Source organism: Pongo abelii, chromosome 13, assembly GCF_028885655.2.
Source record: "Pongo abelii isolate AG06213 chromosome 13, NHGRI_mPonAbe1-v2.0_pri, whole genome shotgun sequence".
Lineage (NCBI taxonomy): Eukaryota > Metazoa > Chordata > Mammalia > Primates > Hominidae > Pongo > Pongo abelii.
This window is the reverse complement of record NC_071998.2, coordinates 36,267,975-36,283,119: the sequence shown is the minus strand read 5'-3', so window position 1 is coordinate 36,283,119 and position 15,145 is coordinate 36,267,975. Positions and strand designations below refer to the sequence as shown.

The following is a 15,145-nucleotide window of genomic DNA, read 5'->3' as shown; positions in this document are numbered from 1 at the left end:
AAGGACTTGCTTTATGAATCTGGGCTCCTGTGTTGGGTGCATATATATTTAAGATAGTTAGCTCTTCTTGTTGAATTGATCCCTTTACCATTATGTAATGGCCTTCTTTGTCTCTTTTGATCTTTGTTGGTTTAAAGTCTGTTTTATGAGAGACTAGGATTGCAACCCCTGCCTTTTTTTGTTTTCCATTTGCTTGGTAGATCTTCCTCAATCCCTTTATTTTGAGCTTATGTGTGTCTCTGCACGTGAGTTGGGTCTCCTGAATACAGCACACTGATGGGTCTTGACTCTTTATCCAATTTACCAGTCTGTGTCTTTTAATTGGAGCATTTAGCCCATTTACATTTAAGGTTAATATTGTTATGTGTGAATTTGATTCTGTCATTATGATGTTAGCTAGTTATTTTGGTCGTTAGTTGATGCAGTTTCTTCCTAGCATCGATGGTCTTTACATTTTGGCATGTTTTTGCAGAGGCTGGTACCAGTTGTTCTTTCCATGTTTAGTGCTTCCTTCAGGAGCTCGTTTAGTGCTTCCTTCAGGAGCTCGTTTAGTGCTTCCTTCAGGAGCTCTTTTAGGGCAGTCCTGGTGGTGACAGAATCTCTCAGCATTTGCTTGTCTGTAAAGGATTTTATTTCTCCTTCTCTTATGAAGCTTAGTTTGGCTGGATATGAAATTCTGGGTTGAAAATTCTTTTCTTTAAGAATGTTGACTATTGGCCCCCACTCTCTTCTGGCTTGTAGAGTTTCTGCCGAGAGATCTGGTGTTAGTGTGATGGGCTTCCCTTTGTGGGTAACCCGACCTTTCTCTCTGGCTGCCCTTAACATTTTTTCCTTCATTTCAACTTTGGTGAATCTGACAATTATGTGTATTGGAGTTGCTCTTCTTGAGGAGTATCTTTGTGGCATTCTCTGTATTTCCTGAATTTGAATGTTGGCCTGCCTTGCGAGGTTGGGGAAGTTCTCCTGGATAATATCCTGCAGAATGTTTTCCAACTTGGTTCCATTCTCCCCATCACTTTCCGGTACACCAATCAGATGTAGATTTGGTCTTTTCACATAGTCCCATATTTCTTGGAGGCTTTGTTCATTTCTTTTTACTCTTTTTTCTCTAAACTTCTCGCTTCATTTCATTCATTTGATCTTCAATCACTGATACCCTTTCTTCCAGTTGATGGAATCGGCTACTGAGGCTTGTGCATTCGTCACGTAGTTTTCGTGCCATGGTTTTCAGCTCCATCAGGTCATTTAAGGACTTCTCTACACTGGTTATTCTAGTTAGCCATTTGCCTAATCTTTTTTCAAGGTTTTTAGCTACTTTGCGTTGGGTTCAAACTTCCTCCTTTAGCTCAGAGAAGTTTGATTGTCTGAAGCCTTTTCTTGACTCGTCAAAGTCATTCTCCATTCAGCTTCGTTCCATTGCTGGCGAGGAGCTGTGTTCCGTTGGAGGGGGAGAGATGCTCTGATTTTTAGAATTTTCAGCTTTTCTGCTCTATTTTTTCCTCATCTTTGTGGTTTTATCTACCTTTGGTCTTTGATGATGGTGACATACAGATGGGGTTTTGGTGTGGATGTCCTTTCTGTTTGTTAGTTTTCCTTCTAACAGTCAGGACCCTCAGCTGCAGGTCTGTTGGAGTTTGCTGGAGGTCCACTCCAGACCTTGTTTGCCTGGGTATCAGCAGCGGAGGCTGCAAAACGGCGAATGTTGCTGAACAGCAAATGTTCCGGCCTGATCGTTCCTCTGGAAGCTTCATCTCAGAGAGGTACCCGGCCGTGTGAGGTGTCAGTCTGCCCGTACTGGGGAGTGCCTCACAGTTAGGCTACTCGGGGGTCAGGGACCTACCTGAGGAGGCAGTCTGTCCATTCTCAGATCTCAAACTCCGTGCTGGGAGAACCACTGCTCTCTTCAAAGCTGTCAGACAGGGACATTTAAGTCTGCAGAGGTTTCTGCTGCCTTTTGTTCGGCCATGCCCTACCCCCAGAGGTAGAGTCTACATAAGCAGGCAGGCCTCCTTGAGCTGTGGTGGGCTCCACCCAGTTCGAGCTTCCCGGCCACTTTGTTTACCTACTCAAGCCTCAGCAATGGCGGGCACCCATCCCCCAGCCTCGCTGCCACCTTGCAGTTCGATCTCAGGCTGCTGTGCTAGCAATAAGCGATGCTCTGTGGGCATGGGACCCTCCGAGCTACGCACGGGATATAATCTCCTGGTGTGCCGTTTGCTAAGACCACTGGAAAAGCGTAGTATTAGGGTGGGAGTGACCCGATTTTCCAGGTGCCGTCTGTCACCCCTTCCCTTTGCTAGGAAAGGGAATTCCCTGACCCCTTACGCTTCCCAGGTGAGGCGATGCCTCGCCCTGCTTCGGCTCACACTCGATGGGCTGCACCCACTGTCTGGCACCCACTGTCCGACAAGCCCCAGTGAGATGAACCCGGTACCTCAGTTGGAAATGCAGAAATACCTGTCTTCTGCATTGCTCATGCTGGGAGCTGTAGACTGGAGCTGTTCCTATTAGGCCATCTTGGAACCGCCTCTACCACATTTTCTTTATCTGTTCATCTGTTGATGGACGTTTATGTTGCTTCCATATCTTGGCTATTGTGAATAATGCTACAGGGACCATGGAAGTGCTGATGTCTTTTTTGACATAAAATTTCATTTCCTTATACACTCTGAGTTGGGATTCTTGGATCATGTGGTAGTTGATATTTTCAGTTTTGGGGGGAGTTTTAGTAATGGCTGTATTAATTTATATTCCTACCAGCAGTATACAAGGGTTCTGTTTTTGTCACATCCTCATCAACACTTACTTTGTTTTGTCATTTTGATAATGGCCATTGTGGCCTGGCACAGTGGTTCACGCCTGTAATCCTAGCACTTTGAGAGGTGGAAGCAAGAGGATTGCTTGAGCCCGGAAGTTTGAGACCAGCTTGGGCAACATAGTGGGACCTTGTCTCTATAAAAAATAAAACAAAAATTAGCCAGGTATGTTGGTATACACCCGTTGTCCCAGATGCTTAGGAGACTGAGGTGGGAGAATCGCTTGAGCCTGGGAGGTCAAGGCTAGAATGATTCATGAATGCACCACTGCACTCCAGCCTGGGTGACAGGAAAAAAGCCATTCAGGTGTGAGGTGATATCTTATTGTGGTTTTTATTTGCATTTTCCTGATGATTAGTGATGTTGAGCATTTTTCATACAGCTGTTGTCCGTTTATGTGTCTTCTTTTGAGGAATGTCTATTCAAGTCCTTTGCCTATTTTTTTAATCAGGTTGTGTTTTTGGAACTTTCTTTCATTTAGTTTCCTTACGTATTTTGGGTATTAACCCCTTATCGGAGGTATGGTTTGTAAACATTTTTTTTCATATCTATAGGCTGTCTCTTTATATTATGGGAATTTTTAAACATATACACAAAAGAATAATAATCAGGGACTCTTTAAGTTCCTAATTCCTAGCTTCAAGAGAACATTTTCTTTTTTTTTTTTTTAAAAAGAGCATAAATTAGTATTTCCTTAGTATTAGATATCTAGAAAGTTCTCTGTATTGTCTCATGAACTTTTTTTTAATAGTTGATTTATTCAAATAAGGGTCCACTCATTACACACATAAGCTTAATAAGCCTTCTAGTCTGGAAGATTCCACCTTCTTTTTTCCTTTTCCTTTTACTGCCCATCCACATTCTGGATGTTACTAATTGTATCAAGTGTCATTTAGTGTCTTCTCCTGGCCCCTGTGTTTGCTATAAACTGGATTTAGTTCTGGTGGCCTGATCAGAACCAGGTTTGAATTCTTGGCAAGGATCCTTCCTTCTGCATCCTGTCAGAAGGCATGTGATGTCCAGTTGTCTCTTCATAATGCGATCAATCAGGTGCCAGAGGTGCTAGGGTTTTGTTTATTATTATTATTATTATTATTATTATTATTATTTAACTGCACAAGTAATATATATTGTTCCTTTACCCCCCAAAAAAACAACAATAATAGACTGCGAAGTTTTTGGACCTTTTCTGCATTTAGAAGTAGTTGAAATCACAAGGGAAAGTGGTGGTCTCTAGGTCAGGGATCCCCCACCCCTGTGGCTTGTTAGGAACCGGGCTGCACAGAAGAAGGTGAGCCGTGGGGCGAGAGTGAGCATTACCGCCTGAGCTCCCCATCCTGTCAGATCAGCAGCAGCATTAGAGTCTCATAGGAGCAGGAACCCAATTGTGAACTACACATGCAAGGGATCTATGTTGTGCACTCCTTATGAAAATCTAACTAATGCCTGATGATATGAGGTGGAAGAGTTTCATCCTGAAACCATCCCCCCGACCCTCTCTGTGGAAAAATTGTCCTCCATGAAATCAGTCCCTGGTGACAAAAAGATTAGGGGCCGCTGTACTAGGGCCACCCCCTCCCCTATTCCTGGTAGAAATAATTGCCTCTTAGAATGCTCTGGGTGAAGACTGGAGCCTCCTGGGCTGGATGGAGAGTGGGGAGTAGCGCAGAGTTAAATCATTTGGGGATCCTTCCACAGTCCCCCGTCCAGTCACCCTGGCTACCACCTCAGTCCATGCTGCTCCTCCCATCACTTATCTCTGAGCTTACTGCACTCACAGCCCTCTCCTAGAGCTTCTGCTATGGGAGAGAGGGTTGTCCAGTCCAGGCCACTGTGGCTTCTGCCTTTCAGGGATTCATTATAATTTCCATTCCATCAGAAGCATTCTTGGTTGTTTCCTGATGGAATGAAACTGTTTTGAAATTGCCCATTCTATAGGTTAGAAATGGTTGAATATCAGCAGTTTCATGTTGTTCAACCTAATAAATAATGGGGTTAGACTAAAATGGTTACATGTTTCTCACCCTGAGTTATGTCCTTATCATGTATTTATACCTGACATTATATATTTGTGACCTGTTTCCCTCTAGAATATAAGCCATGTGAGATCAAAGGCACTGTCTGCCCTGTTTGTACCATATCACCAACACCCACAACAGTTCCTGGCCCATCTTTGCTCTGTCAGTATTTTTTGAGGGCTTGAACATAGTCATTTGAATAGAGAGATAGCCTGGAGTTTGTGTTTTGGAGACATCTTGATCAAATTCTCAATGGCTGTCAATGTCCATGTGTTTGGAGATAATAGTTTAAGAAAATGATTATAATATGATTGCTAAATAGAGCTGAATACAAAACTCCATATTCAGGATGATCCAGATTTATAAAGTATTACAGATGATACTGTAAAGTCTGAATTGGGCACTGAGCCTTGAGTTAATTTGTTACTTAAACGGTATAACTATATGCTGTTGCATTTCCCAGATCTTTTATTCACATGTCTTAAATGTAGATGTTTCACTTACTGGCTCTTTCAAGAAAGCAGTTGGGTCAGAAGATGGAGACTAGAAAGAGAACAGGTATTGCCATCAGATCTGGTTTCATTCTATCTTAGCCAGGTAACCTTAAGATCTTCTACTATTTTTCTGTTTATGAGACATATGGATAACCTGCCTTCTTAATGTTTCCTTAGAAGTTCAAAGTCTCTAACAAGTGCCTTTTGTGGGATCTTGCATGTGTTAACCTTCTCAATAACTGAATGCCATTATTGAGAGTACGGGCATACTGGCTGGAGGGTCCACTAGTTGACACTACTTTACAACAACAGGAGGAAAGAATCTATTAAAAGAAGGATCCCTGGCAGGGTGCAGTGGCTCACGCCTGTAATCCCAACATTTTGGGAGGCTGAGGCAGGCGGATCACCTGAGGTCAGAAGTTCGAGACCAGCCTGGTCAACATGGTGAAACCCCATCTTTACTAAAAATACAAAAAAAAAGTAGCCAGGTGTGGTGAGCACCTATAATCCCAGCTACTCGGAAAGCTGAGGCAGAAGAATTGCTTGAACCCAAGAGGCAGAGGTTACAGTGAGCCGAGATTGCTCCATTGCACTCCAGCCTAGGCAACAAGAGTGAAACTCCATCTCAAAAAAAAAGAAGGATCCCTAAGAGAATATAATTTAGTGTGAAATCTCAATTTTTACATTGATTACTTATTTGCGGTGATAACGTTTTGAATATATTAGGTTAGACAAGATTTTAAAGTTAATTTTACCTGTTTCTCTTTTACTTTTTCAGTGACCACTAGAAATTTTAAAATTACGTAGGTGGCTAACATCATATTGCTGTTGGATGCATCTTTTAAGTGCTGCTGCCTTTGATTGAGCTGAGTGGGTTCCAATTAACCAGGCTTGAGCACATGTATCATTCATTACGTGTTTGAACATCTCATAGCAGAAGATGCCTTGTGGTTTGAGCATGTATGTCATTCATTATGTGTTTGAACATCTCATAGCAGAAGATGCCTTGTGGTTTGAGCATGTATGTCATTCATTATGTGTTTGAACATCTCATAGCAGAAGATGCCTTGTGGTTAATGCCCTGTGTGTGTTTTACTGATAGCACATTTCTTAGTAAAGTGAATCTTGGTGTGTTGAGACAGGCACCTCCTACCTCCACTTGTTGATGGCATCAGATACAAATAGGCTGTGCCATTTTTAGCCTGGAGTTTCCCAGAGTCATACCCACAGCCTCAACTTGTTTAACAGAATTGTAACATCCTGTAAAGCCACCCCGTGGATTATAGAATTCCAGAGCAGCTGGGGCAGGAGCATTGAATCAGGAGGTTTCATCTTGACTCTGTTTGGCCCTGTGCAAATCACTTTACCCACTGCATGTTGGTTCTTTCTTCCAAATGGAGGGCTGAATTGCACCATCTCTCTCTCTCATTCTTTTGTTTTTGTTGTTGTTGTTGTTGTTGTTGTTTGAGATAGTCCCACTCTGTTGCCCAGGCTAGACTGCAGTAATGGAATCTCAGCTCACTGCAAGTGTGAGCCACTGTGCCTGGCCAGGCTCCTTTTCCCTACACTGCCCGTGTATTCTCTCCAGGGACTTATCTAGAACCACACACATTGGCCTATTGCCGTAACTTTGTCAGCACGTTGTCTCAGAAAAAAAAAAAAAAAAAAATCCTCATCCTAAAGTGTTCTTCAAAGGCTAGCGAGATTGTTTAATAATACGGCTATTCTTATTTTATAGATGGCCAAGCTAAAGCACATCACTTTCTTTTCCTTCAGTGCCAGCATGAGCAGGGCGGGGGACCAGCCTCAGATTTAAGAAAGACATGTGGCTGATTTTTAGGGTTGTTTTTAGAAACATTAGATTTCTGCTCTAATAATGAAATATACTGTAGAAGGACTCTGACAGTGTTGGAAGCTCTTTTAAGAAAAATGTCATCCTTTTCCGAAAATCTTTTTTTTTCTTCTCTCTCTCATGCTGCATTACAGCTGATGAAGTTAGAAAGCCTGGGCATAAGAAAAGGGGATCCCTGGGTGTGACTGCCCTGGAAAAAGAGGTAGAGAGTGCAGTGGGTTCAAGTATGTTTGGGTATGTGCAGTCAGTCTTTGTGTCTTTCTCATTCAAGTAAATTCCATAGCAATTAAAGTGAAAATAATCATCTTTCATTTGTGAGTACAGCATCCATGGAAAGCAACATATATCTCGGTCTAGAACTTAAATTCCAGAAGAATGTATTATATTTTTCATTTTCCAATTTTGGTTGCACATGGACGAGTTTCCTGATGCTTCCTTGCCATAGGCCCTGGGCTCTGTGTGCAGTGTTCTTCCCAAACCAAAAATTAAAAATAGGAAAATCAGAATCTGTATCGAGAACTTTGTCTAGGAGGCTTGTCTGCAGTAGGTTTCTTCAGTGCCTATGCCTTCTGCTGGATTGTGTTTGATTAATCCGTTTCTTTTAACTTGTACAAGGTCCCCATTGTTAGAGCCACAAGTCATTTGGCCACTGAGGGTAAAAGATGGTTAGGAGTGGGATTTGTTCCACTTCTTTGCAGCGATTAAACAGTCTGTTTGAACTGGGGAAAGTATTTGACCTTTGATCTATCCTAAAAGAAAGTCATCAGACTATTTATACATTAAAAGGCTCTCATAAGATATGTACTCCCAGATTCATAATTTTGGAACTTCTCTCCTGTGGTACACACCCTTGTATGTATGCACACCTGGCTCTCACTGAGTCACTTATGGGAAACTGAAGCAAGATGTTCTATTAATAGGGGAAAAAAGACCTCATAAAAGAGTCAAAGTAAATGAGACTCAGAGAAATGTAGAAGCATGACTATGCATCACTGGGCCTTTGCTTAGTTTTTATTCATCAGCCATGGAGAAGAAAGGCATGACTCTTTCCTGCCTCCCACACCCACCGGACTTCTAAAGCTCGACTTCGATGATGCATTATAAAGTGGTGTACAGGATTGGTTTTTAATGAGATTTTTGCCATTGGAGCAAAGCAAGACTGTTTCCCTGCCAGCTGCTTTATTCAAGTCATGAGGCATTTTGTTGTCTCCTCCTGTACTTGTGGTACATGGGCCCTCCATTTTCTAGCCCAGTTCTTGTTAGATACCTTTGCACATTCATTTGTATGTATGGGAGAACTGATGATATGGCCTTTCTTTCACCCCCAACTACTAACTGTCCATGCCGTTAAAGATACATGGACAGGGGATTCCAGCAGTTTCTACAGTTGCTCTTCTTTCTCTTTACCATTAATCCTGATGATTGTAGGAAATCAGTACACCATATTTATTATGCAAATCTAAGAAAAACAGCTAGATCTATAAACTATTTGAACAGATGTCCACATTGTATTTTTTTGTTGTTTTTTTAGATAGGATCTTTCTCTGTTGCCCGGGGTAGAGTGCAGTGGCCTGATCGCGGCTCACTGCAGCCTCTACCCCCTGGGCTTAAGCAATCCTCAGCCCCTCTAGTAGCTAGGATTACAGGAATTTGCCACTGTGCTTGGTAATTTTTTTTTTTTTAAAGGAGGTGGGGTCTCACTATGTTGCCCAGGCTGGTTTCAAACTCCTGGCCTCAAGCAGTCTTCCTGCTTTGGCCTCCCCAAAGTGCTGGGATTATAGGCATGAGCCACTGCACCCAGCTACATATTTTTTAAAAAAGGATCAGATGAGTGGGACTTGCTCAACTGCTATCACTGTCAGAAATATCTCAAGGTGAAACTTGCAAACATATCAGTAAGGAGAAGGATGAGATTTCTTGTTTAATAGTCTTCTTCATCAGGAATGTTTTGCAGATATTGATTTTTTTTTACAATGAAAAAAATATGACCAAAAACTGAATATTAAAGGAAGCAGAGTGTGATTCCCGGTGCTAAGCAGTTTCTGTAAAATGTGGCTAATAACATTGGCCTGTTGTGCCTAAGGCCTGTGTTTGGGTTCTGCCTTCTCAAAGAATGCAGTGAAAGAATCCCAGCTTAGAAGTGAGGACGTCCAGAATTCTTTCCTGGCTGTGCCATGAAATTCCTTTGTCACTTAGTGTCCTCATCTGCTAAATGAGGGTGTTGAACTGATTCCTAAAAGTTCTGGTATCCTCCCCTCTTCAGATTATTTCTTCAACTTATTTTCTTGGTAGAACTGGGAGAGGTTCGACTTTGCTTTTGTCACGCATTCTTACTCATCAGGAAAGTCCCGCTGTAAACACAGTGCTGAGGGATCAGTTATGTCAGTCTGTTTCCTTCTCCCAGAGACCAGCCCTGCCTTGGGCTTCCCCTAGAACTTTATGTCATAGGATAAAGGCCCACGTCTGGGCCCTGTGGTTGGGAGTATGCTCTGATGTCAAGTATTTGATCATTCTCTTTCTGCCTCTTGATGACTAGAAAGCGTTTTATGGTAAAGAGTTATGCAAGAAGCCTTTGTTTAGCTCTTTCTCCCATTCCTGTCAACAGCTATTTTTAACCCTTACTGTTCTTACCGCTTCTTACTCATTTCCCTCACTCTTTAGCTGAGAATGTCACCTCCACCTTTATAGAGAAGACAGAAACTTAAGCATAAACTCATCACTTTCCTTCACCTTCCCTTTCCCCAGTTATTTGCGTCCCCGTTCTTTGTCATCCTCTTGTCTGTAGCTGTCCTTGAAGTGGTGTCCACTATTCCCCTGGATGAGGATCATTCTTACGTTCTGTTCCATAACCTAGTTGTGTTATTAACTTCCCATCATACATCCTTTTATTAAAAATCCTACACTACCAATTTTTGAGTTCCTATTAGGTGTCACAATCAGTTAATCCCACTTATGGCATACAGCAGTCATTATTCCAGTTTATAGTTGAAGAAACTTAGGCCCTTACTATGTTTCTGACACTGCTTATTATCGCAGCTCTAGAAGACATCTTCTATCTACCTCATCCTTCCCTTTTACAAAAGGTGAGAAAACTGAGGCCCAAAGAGGTTGTTGTCACCACCTGTGTAGAGCGAGGATTTTTATTTTTGTGCTATTGTTTAGCATGATCTCATGAAATATAATAGAAAATAAGGGGAAACTATGGTACCTGTTTATTGAGCAGCCTTGCTTGACTGGGATATAAACATCCATTGGTTTTCCTCCTTTTTTATGTCACCATAAGCACTCAGGGGCACTCTTGATACCAGAACAGTGGGAGGATCTTAGTGATATTGGTCCAAATTCATAAGTTTTCACTTCTCTTTTTTTGAGACAAGATCTCACTCTGTGGCCCAAGCTGGAGTACAGTGGCGCCACAGCTCACTGCAGGCTTGACCTCCCAGGCTCGGGTGATCTTGCCACCTCAGCCCCCCAAGTAGCTGGGACTACAGGTGTGTGACACCACACCCAGCTAATTTTTTGTATGTTTTTGTAGAGACAGGGTTTCACTATGTTGCCTAGGCTGATCTTGAACATCTGAACTCAAGGGTTCCACCCACCTTGGCCTCCTAAAGTGCTGGGATTACATGTGTGAGCCTCACTTCCTTCTGGTTATTAAGACAGAATTGTTCCACTTCTTAGTCTGATGTTTCTGTCAGAATTTTTTCTCGTAACTGCCTATTCATGCTGCTGTTTGATTCTTGGGATATATTTTAAATGATGGGTAGATTCACTTCCCCTAAACCGTCCTCCTTATGAGCAGCCGTTATTCTGCTCTGCCAGTAAATTAATTGACTCACGATTCTGCATGTTGGGGCTTGTTGTGGATACAGACCATATTCTGAAATGTCCTCAGAGGTCGATGATTGTGTTTGCTTCTGCCAGGGGATGGGTGTTTGCCCTCAGCTTGTTTGTAACACCACATTTCCTCAAAGGAAACGTATTAACTAACAGCTATCTTTCAAGCCAATGTAAGAGTCTTGATTCAAGAAACAACCTACCAGTCAGTCTATTTCTAGGCTTTTCTCCCTCTCTTTGAAAGTGCCAGTGTTCTCTCTTTCACTCTCTTGAACTCATTTTTCTTGCCAGCACACATCATTTTGTCTCCTTTACTTTTCCACAGGCTGTTTTTTTTTTTCATTTGTCTACTAGCTTTTCTTATCACATATCCCTGCTTGACAACCTTAAGCAATTTGTTGGATACCCTTGATTTGAGGCCCATCAATATGTCATACTTTGGGATTGGCAGAAGAAATGTTTAGAAGCATATTTTCCATAAATGATAGTGACAAGTGCCAAGCACTTGCTTCATGTTGTCTCATTCAGTTTTCACGGGGACTTTATAAGGTAAGTGGGATTACTCCCATTTAAGGAAACTGATATAACTGAGGTGCAGAGAGACGAGAGTGACTTTCCCAGAGGCACACAGCTAGTGAGTGGTAAAGCCAGTAGATAAGTCAGTCCCTGAAATCCATGTTTTCCAGTAGGATCCCAAGCTAATGGGGAGATAAAAATTAGTACCCTTGCCTAGCTAGAGGGCTTTACTGGTTAAAGCAAGAGGAAGAAGCAGACCTTATCTTTTAGTTCTGTAAGTTAGGAGTGTATCGTGGGTCTCATTGAAACTAGAAAAATTGTCAGCACGGCTGCATTCCTTTCTGGAGGCTTAGGGTAGAATCCCTTTCCCTGCCTTTTGCCACTCACATTCCTTGGCTTATGGCCCTCATCCATCTTCAGAGCCAGCAATGGCAATGGAGTCCTCACCTCTTATCATGCTGACATTGACTCTTCTGCCTCTGTCTTCCACATGTGAGGACTCATGTGAAGACATGCCACACACCTAGTTAATCCAGAATAACCTTTCTATTTTAAAGTCAGCTTGTTAGCAACCTTAATTCCATTTGCTCTCTTAGTTCCCCTTTGCCATCTAAAGTAATATATTCATAGGTTCTAAGGGTTAGCATGTGGACATCTTTGGAGGGGCCATTATTTGAAATCTAAAATGGAGATGTTATTGCATCGTAGTCTATTGGGAGGTAGCCACTGGAGGTTTTTGCAGCCTTGTTTTTATATTTAAGCAAGGGTGTATATGTGTGTCTTAGTCTGTTCAGGTTGATATAACGGAATACCATAGACTGGGTAGCTTCTAAGCAACAGAAATTTCTCACAGTCCTGGAGGCTGGGAAGTCCAAAAAAAAGTTGCCAGCAGATTTGGTGTCTGGTGAGGACCTACTTTCTCACAGGTAGCACCTTCTCATTGTGTCCTTACATGGTGGTAGAAGGGCGACCTAGCTCTCTGGGGTCTCTTTTATAAGGGGTCTGATCCCAATCATGAGAGATCTGCCTAATCACCTCCAAAAAGCTCCATCTCCTAATACCATCACATCTTATGAGTTTGGATTTCAACACAGGAATTTTGGGAGGACACAAAACTTCAGACCATAGCAGTAGGGATGTTGCTAATACCTCATGAAGAAAGAACTTGAAGAAGCTGAGTAATTTGCCCAAGACCACACAAAAATTCATTCGAATCCAGGGACAAAACTATATTTCCTGTGTTTTCTCTATGTCACTCAGAAAATTCAGCATGAGGGAGAAATATGATTCTTAATATAGAAGAGCTGTTTTGGCTAGAACTTGGAAGTGAACAGGCAGGCTTAATTGGGCAACAGTCCCCACTTTGTGGGGTGTGATCGGCAGGCTTATTCCTTCTTGCTAAGTTATAAAACTTGTGATTTATCTGATAGAGACCTTCAGAAGGAGGACTGGTGCTATTAAAATTATATACATTTCATTCTAGAATTTCTTTTGAGGGCATCATCCACTCCCCTCAGCTGTGATTGTAAACCCCATTGCTCTTGGTCAGAATTTCATTCAGCATTAACAATGAACATCCTGTTATGCTGTGCAGGTGTGTTGCTGTTTATAGGAATTTAAGTTTAGATCATTAAACGTTTCAATACTGAATATATTGACAGTTAAGTTGATGACACAGAAAACTACAAATAGCCTGGCAAACTATAAGAGGTGTTTCTCATCTGCACCTTCCCTTCTAGTATCTTGATAGTGTAGCCCAAAAATGGTTTTAAGCCCTTGCTTCTTCCCCAGGGCTACCCTCTTTGCTTGCACCTTAAAAGGTTGAGTGTTGTGAGGCCCCATCTGGTGCTGACTCCAATTCTGTCTCTAGCCCAGACCCACACTTGTGAGCTGCTATGAGTTATCTGGACATCTTGGTTGACTTAATCTTCCTAACATCCTTGTAAATAGGTGGATGAATACTATGTTTTATGATTGCAAAATGAAGAATCGAAAAGATATGGCAATTTGGTTTAAGTCCACATAGCTAGTAGTTAGGGAGCTTTGTTGAGAAAGAAAAATGCACGAGAGGAAATTAAGACTGTAGTTAATAATTATCAGGTGCATATTAACGTTGCATGAAGCTTAACATAAATACATGTTATTCTTAAGGTTAAAAAGTTCAAAACAAAGGCGGGGGTTCCAAGGTAAATGGGTGGGGATAGACAGGAGATGGGCAGAGGTAGATGAGATGCGGGTGTTATGGTGTGGAAGTCAGTTGGAGTGTAGCCATTGGAGGCTTTTGTGGCCCTGTTTTCATATCATAGTTATAAGTGGGATGTTGCTAATGCTTGACTCATCAAAGGCTGAAACAAAGCCAGAGCTGAAGTTGAGTACGTGTCACCGTTTTATTGGTTAATCTTTCAAAAAGAGAAAAGCCTCTGTTTATACAGGCTGAAACAGTCATTTGACCTGTTCTTCAACTCCATCTGGAATTGCTTTGGGGTTAACTTAGCATTTCCCCTAAAGCACATATGACAGTGGGTTGGGAGGAGCTCGGATGGGGTTTTCATTCCTCCAGAGCGCTGAGGCCTTATTTCTGAGTGAGGTGGCCTTGGTGCCAGCTAATGCCACCGTTTAGTGTGCGATGGACTAGAAGTAACAGGTTAATTTTGGCCAGTAGACTTGCCAGCTGTGTAAACGGAACCAGTGAAACTATTTCTCAGTGCTGCCTCCCACCCCTGGAAGAGGACATCATGTTATCTACCTGCCCCTGTTGGCTTCTCTTGACCCATCTCTCCCATGCTGTCCCCTCCTCCCTGTGTTACTCATCAGTTCAAATTTAGAATAATTGAATGCACAGAGAAAGTGGCTTGTTCTGAAAACTTCTGACAAGAAATTTCCAGGTGACTTGGTGCTAGATTAATTTTAGCCTCTCTTATGGATTCAAAACTGTTTTGTCAGAAGACTTGAACTAAGACACTTTAGAATTAATTACAGCTGGGAAAAAGAACAATCTAAATGAGGCAGCAAAGATTCCTAAATATGGAGCAAGACAAGTGGCTCTTTATTTCAGTGGGTCACTGGCATGAAAAAATATAGTTGGGGTTACAGGCAGGAATTACTTAGAGACATGGGAATTAAATGCAAGGTAAGTACCTTGTTTGGACCCTGAAACTAACAAAGCAACTGTTTAAAAACAAATTTTTTTAAGACATTGGGGAAATTTGCATCTGCTCTGAGTCAAAGCCTGGGATTTGTGTCTGTGAAAAAGCTAATAGAGGAAGCAAGTTGGACAAAATTTAAGAAATTGTTGAATCTGGGTGATGTGTATATGGTGTTAAGTATATGATTTTCCACATCTGTGATGATGAAACATTTTTGTATTGACTTATTAAGTGTTTTACCTGGCCTTTCTGAGCCCACAGTTGAGTTGCACCTGCAATCCAAAGTGGTTACCCCGTCACAGCTGCCAGACCACAGACACTTTAATTCTTGTTGTGCGGTGTGTTGCTGCCAGCCCAGAGCCAAAAAAGCTGAATACCACCCTGAAGCTTTTATAAACAATTGTCTTTAGCTTATCCAGAGGAATTGAGCCTGGAGTAAAGACCAAAATATTGACCTAGATAAAGT

General features: G+C 42.0%; 1 protein-coding gene across 1 annotated transcript in view; it reads left to right on the top strand.

The window, feature by feature from the left end:
* MTAP (methylthioadenosine phosphorylase) overlaps positions 1-15,145 on the top strand; it is a gene marked incomplete at its 5' end in the record, with an annotated part of 60,805 nt that overhangs the window by 20,164 nt on the left and 25,496 nt on the right.